Here is a 6000-nt window from a genome sequence, read left to right as displayed (position 1 = left end):
CCTCTGTACTGTCAGGGACGCGATGTTTTTGATCACACTTTCACTCACTACACGCACGTCCCCTTTCGTGTTCTTTCAATCACAAATCACATAGATTTGTCGTGGGCAACAAAACTTTATATCAATCAACATTAACTAAATATATACAAAGTCCGCAGGTCTTCCACACAGCGACCTGTAACTCCAAACTGTCGTATGTTTTTGAATAATTCGTTAGAGTCTTAGTTACTCACACCCAAAAATGAAACGTCCAGGTAAAATCCTCACTTCCCTTGTCCAACAGTTGTGCAGTCTTGCCCACACGTGACTGATATCCACACACACAAACGTTTAGAGGAAACCACATACACGTTCCGATGCTTAATAATAATAAGTGCTGACTTGGCAGACACCTAATCGACGACTCAGAATATATTTTCTGGGATCGACACACACACGATCCAAAGCCGGACACTCCACACTTTCAGTCCGCCTCTCTTCCACAAATCTTCTCCGTCGTCTCGGCGGTTTCGTTGGGATTCCACACTCCCAGTGAGTCCCTCCGTAGTTCCTTGACTCGGCAAGCAACTAGTTTACTTATTACCGGTCCCTGTATTCACACGTACAGCAAGACCTCTTTCCCGCCTGTCTTTCCTATCTCTCGTCTCCCAGTCGTCTCCTTTCTTCCAAAATAATTTTTCACTCTCAGCACAATCTAAAACTACGTCAACAATTATTAAATAAAAAATATGAGGAAATGGTAATTGCTATTAATATAAGCGACGAGCCATGATTGGTATCTCCCATCTCGCTGCCAGTGCGCATCAGTTTTTTGGGTTTCTTTGTGTTGTATAATTTTTTTAACACTTAAGTGTTATTTACTGTATTAATACCATGATTAATATATTACTTTACACTAACATGATATTGTTTTACATGCATATATTATTATTGCATGTATGTCCCTAATTCGCGGAAATTCGTTTACGATAAACGAGGGAACACTGTATAGGACTTCACTCACCTGCATTTGATCCGTTGGAATGGACTTTGTAGGTTTTATATTGATGCTGATCTCAGTATTTGCTCCATTGATGTTAATTATTACTTGTGTGCAGCCAGGTCCACTAGGCACCAGAAAATGTGCCTCCTGGCATTGGTTGTCGAGCTGAAGCTGCCTTTCTCTGCGTGCGCGGCGATGCCTTTGTTGGCGCTTGCGCCTATCATGTAACTTCTGGCGCTTGGCAAGTTGCTGACGTCTACGACGCCGCTGTTGTAGTTTTCTTTGTTTTAGCAACTACTGTTGTGTATGCCTTTGCCGTTTGCGGCGCCGTTTATGAGTTGCTGCGGGCGGCTGCTGTCAGACTGCAAAAATATATACATCTGGCCTATATATAACAAAACATAATTTTCATTGTAATATAAAATTAACTGAACTTTGCTATTTTTAAAATATATATTTTTAATTTTTGACAGGCAGTTTTAGGTTTATATTTAGCATTCAAAATTTCAAAATGCGATTTGCTAGCTTTTACATTGGTGGTGAATTACTGGCAGGCCATCCTTCCTGAGCGACAGGAATATCCTGTCTGCTGGTATTCAGCAATGGATGAAGGCAAGTTTAAGTGTGAAATAAGACTGGCCATTGTAACGGGATGAAACTTCACAGCAGGACTAAACGTCTCGGTATAGTCTGCGCATGTTACGAAAAATTTAACTATACTAGTATTTCTATTAAAATATCATGATAATTTTGTGAATAGTCAGACGAAAGAAATAACTGTATGAGAAATCCACTGCTATGCGTAAGCGACGAGCCATGATTAGTATCTCCAGAGAGCTCTCTGGTATCTCCCATCTCGCTGCCAGTGCGCATCAGTTTTTTGGGTTTCTTTGTGTTGTATAATTTTTTTACACTTAAGTATTATTGTACTGTATTAATACCATGATTAATATATTACTTTACAGTAACATGATATTGTTTTACATGTATATATTATTATTGCATGTATGTCCCTAATTCGCGGAAATTCGTTTACGATAAACGAGGGAACACTGTATAGGACTTCACTCACCTCCACTTGGTCTGATTGCACGGTCTTTGGTATGATATTAATGTTTATTTGTGTGTTCGGTCCATTTATATTTACTATGACCTGAGTACTATGACCATGTCCACTAGGTACAACAATTTGTGCTTGAGACTGGCGGTCAAGACGTAGAATCTTTCTCTGGCATGCCAGGCGGCGGCGGCGCCTTTGCTGGAGCTTCCTCTTCTCATTAAGCTTTTCACGTTTTACAAGGAGTTGTCTCCTCCGCCTTTGCTGTAACAGCGGGCGGCTGCTGGAAGACTGCAAAAATATATACATCTGCCCATTATATAGGCCTGTATATAAGGTTCCCAAATGAAGATTTAATTTTTTCAAAGAAATCATTTTCCCAATGGTTTCAGAATGAGATACTGATGCTTATAGGGAGCGGAAAGCGCTCCCTAACTCTATTTGTCGCCTGTTGTACAATGTCTGCCTCAAAGCGATATGCCTCTTCTGGGGGCAGCAACTGCAAAACATGATTCACGTATAGGCACCCTGCGGTGATTTGGCTGCGGTCTGCTGGTGCCGGCACTGGTGGTGGCTGCACGGCGGCTGGCCCCTCTCCTGCCGCCGGATTTACCTGCAGATTATTAGGACGCCGGTGACGGAGGTACTGGTGGCGGCGGCGGTACCACTAAAAATAATGTCTGTTTTATCCCTGCTTCTGTTTATCCTGTATATTCTATGAACAGTTGTTGCAGTAACTACTGGTTTGGGCTAGGGAGCGGAAAGAGCTCCCTAACTCTATTGGCTGCCTGTTGGACAATGTCCGCTTCAAAATAATATGCTTCTTGGGGGGCAGCAGATGTAGAACGTGATTGATATACAGGCAACCTGGCGTGATTTGGCTGCGGTCTAATGCTGGCATTGGGGGTGCCGGCACTGGTGGCTGCCCTGCAGGCACGGGTGGCTGCACGGAGGCTGGCCCGGCGGCTGGTCCCTCTCCTGCCGCCGGATTTACCTGATTAGGACGCCGCTGCCGCCGGAGATATCGGTGGCGGCGGCGGTACCACTGAAAATAATAATAAAGAGACTTAATTAATAGCACGATCTTGGCAGCATACCCCGGGGTCCCACAGGGGACTTATGCAAATGTCCATTTTTACACAGTATGTATTTTTAAAATATAACATTTTATTTCTATAACAATAGCATGTCAGAGAAGTTTAAAGTTTATTTAATGTCAGATGAACATTTTTAATTTTTAATGTCTCCTTTTGAGTTCAGGTTAGTGTGGAGTAAAGATTCACTGATGTAAGTACCTCTGTACCTTCTTTTCAATCACTTTTAAAAACCGCATTTTAATTTGTAATGCCTCCTTTTGAGGGAAATGAATAAGGTATGCACTAGCAATGGCTAGCATAGGGTCCATGCTAGCTATGGCAGTTGGGCCGGTGATTGGCAGGAGATGTACCCCATCCTGAGCCCAGGATGGGCCGGCGATGGCCGGGGGATAGGCAGATGATGGGCCTGCTGGGACCTGGTCTGGCCTTCGAAGCGCCAGGGCCTCAGAGCCCTTTCATCTGGCTGCTGTTGGTGTTGTGTTGGATTAATTTGCCAGCTCCTTCTAGGGTTTTGGCGCGTTCTGGAGTGGGCGCGATTGGGCGTTGCGTCCTTCCTCTGTTAGTACGACAGCCGTGTTTAGCCGGACGTGGCATGTCTGCAGCCTAAAAAAAAATTAAAAAAAAAGACTTCATTAATGCACATGTGTGTGTTATAGGGTACATTGAAACAATCAAATGAAATTTGGATCAGAGATTTTTGGTCCGCTGGAAATAGCGGCTGGCATCACTCAGCCTCCTTTTCCTCACCCCAGGGAGTTAGGTGCTAGGCTTTGGCTAGATAGGTAGGTTAGAATAATTACAGTAGTTGCTCATGTATATCATGTAAATAAATTTGTGTTTGAAACCTAAATACTTGTGTGAGCGTGTCAGTGCCAACGAGTGCTGGTGTGTCGTACGTATGTCTCCGTCATGTGAACGTGTACCACTAGCGCGAGTGAGGTTGGTGTGTTGTCCATGTATTTAGTCGTAACCCAGTAACAGACTAACGAGAAACAGGATTTTTTAGAGTGAAAAAATTCTCCTTGGGAACTTCCGTCCTCTTCCCCTGGAACACCAAAGAGGAACGGACTGATTTGGCGCTAAGCTGAAGGTATAGCGTAGGGCGTTAGCGAAGTGTTGGTCAGTCCGGCTACAGTCTGAAATGTGAAAAAACCGGAAGTTTTGTGGTTCCGAGCCTCGTCTAGCCTTAAGTGAAAAATTGCAAACAGTATCATTGTAGTCGAATATCGCTGTCTCTTTTAATTTAAATAGGGATGTCGATACACGTTCTCCATTACCCCGGCCCCGCGCGGATGGTCGGCCCCAGGCCCCGCGTGTTCCTAACGCCGCCTCTGCCGATCGTCAATATTGGCCATGTTCGTGAGTCCCTGCCAAGCTACTCGGATGTTACCTGTAGCAAACTGAGACTCGATTTTTGACTTGTGTTTCCCATTGACCCAACAGACCTCTCTATGTACCAATTTTCTGTCGTGGGCAGAACCCGTGAAGAACACATGTTTCTTTTGTTAAGCACTGCTTTTAGGCCCTAGGTCACCCAGGGCTTGTTGTTAGGATAAAGCATAAACTGCTTTGATGGACTGGTGCAATCTGCACAAAAGGAGATATATGAAGAGATGGTGTTTCCTAAGTCGTCCACATTAGGACATGCTTCTAAAAAGACATCATTCAAAACAGCCTTGTAAGCTTGCAACACTGTCTGCAGTCCAGCATTTAGCGTAATGAATTGTTCGGTTTGAAATGTCTGTGTGAGTATGTATGCCTGCTCTTGTGAGCAAAAGAAAAATTTCTGTCTTGGGTATCCTCGACAGACAATAAAGTCTGATTTGATTTGAAACACATGATTAGCGATATTCGACTACAATGATACTGTTTGTAATTGCGTTGTTTCTGTATTACCTGAATGTCATTGTAATATGCCATACGCACACTTACCCAGCACACGAATGGCGACACAAATACAACACTTACACAAGCGCTCTGCTAATTAAGGTGAAGGACATCAAAAGTAGCTAATTTCATGAACGTGCATTTATGGACTGATGTCTGTATGCCGAGACTCACTTTTGGCATCTTGTGAAGTAATCTGCTGCTAGTCTCGGCGAGCCGTAACAAAGAAAGTGAATAAACCGGAAGCTATGTCGTTTCCTGCCTCTTTTTAGTAATCTTAAATGTGAAAAAACGAAAGTTTTGTGGTTCCGCGCCTCGTTCTAGCAGTTAAGTGAAAAAAATCGTCTGCCAGCTGTCCAGGGGATATAAGTTCGTGCTAAGATGAAATAATAACCAGTCAGAAAACATGTACATTTTTTCATTTTTCAGTCATAAGCAAAAGCAAAATTAAATACAAGTATATTAATGCTTCTATTTGCAATGGATTTGTTCCTCCGCCGGTTTCCTGGATTTCATCGTGGAAAAATTCGACTACGAAAGCAAGAATATGGTGATAGAGTCAGGAAAGATTTACCAAAGCGGGACGTGCGATCAACAGTAGACAATTTTAAGCGACAGGTGATTGGACATATACAGGACAGATGGAGTGGACAGAATTAAGCCGGGCACTGCTTTCTTAATACAGCACGATGGTCATAGAAACAAATTGTACATACAGGTACAGCGTATCTGCGACCAGACCGCAGAAGTGAGAACTCACTCGCCAACACATGACCAGGAATAGTAAGGATACGGGATGCCGTCCTAAGGATTTGCTGTTTATGGAAGAGGGCTAAATCCCTCTGCTTGGTTCCGGTGATTTTGGAACAGATCTTAACAAGGGAGACAAGGCTGTTCCTGTTCCCTACGGAGAGGTTATGAAACCAAGAAGTGAAAGAAAAGGTGATGAGACTCTCAATGAAGGACTGATAGAACCG

The sequence above is a fragment of the Pomacea canaliculata genome, linkage group LG12 (genome assembly GCF_003073045.1).
Source record: "Pomacea canaliculata isolate SZHN2017 linkage group LG12, ASM307304v1, whole genome shotgun sequence".
Classification (NCBI taxonomy): Eukaryota; Metazoa; Mollusca; class Gastropoda; order Architaenioglossa; family Ampullariidae; genus Pomacea; species Pomacea canaliculata.
The sequence above is the reverse complement of the archived record's forward strand: the minus strand, read 5'-3'. Positions refer to the sequence as shown.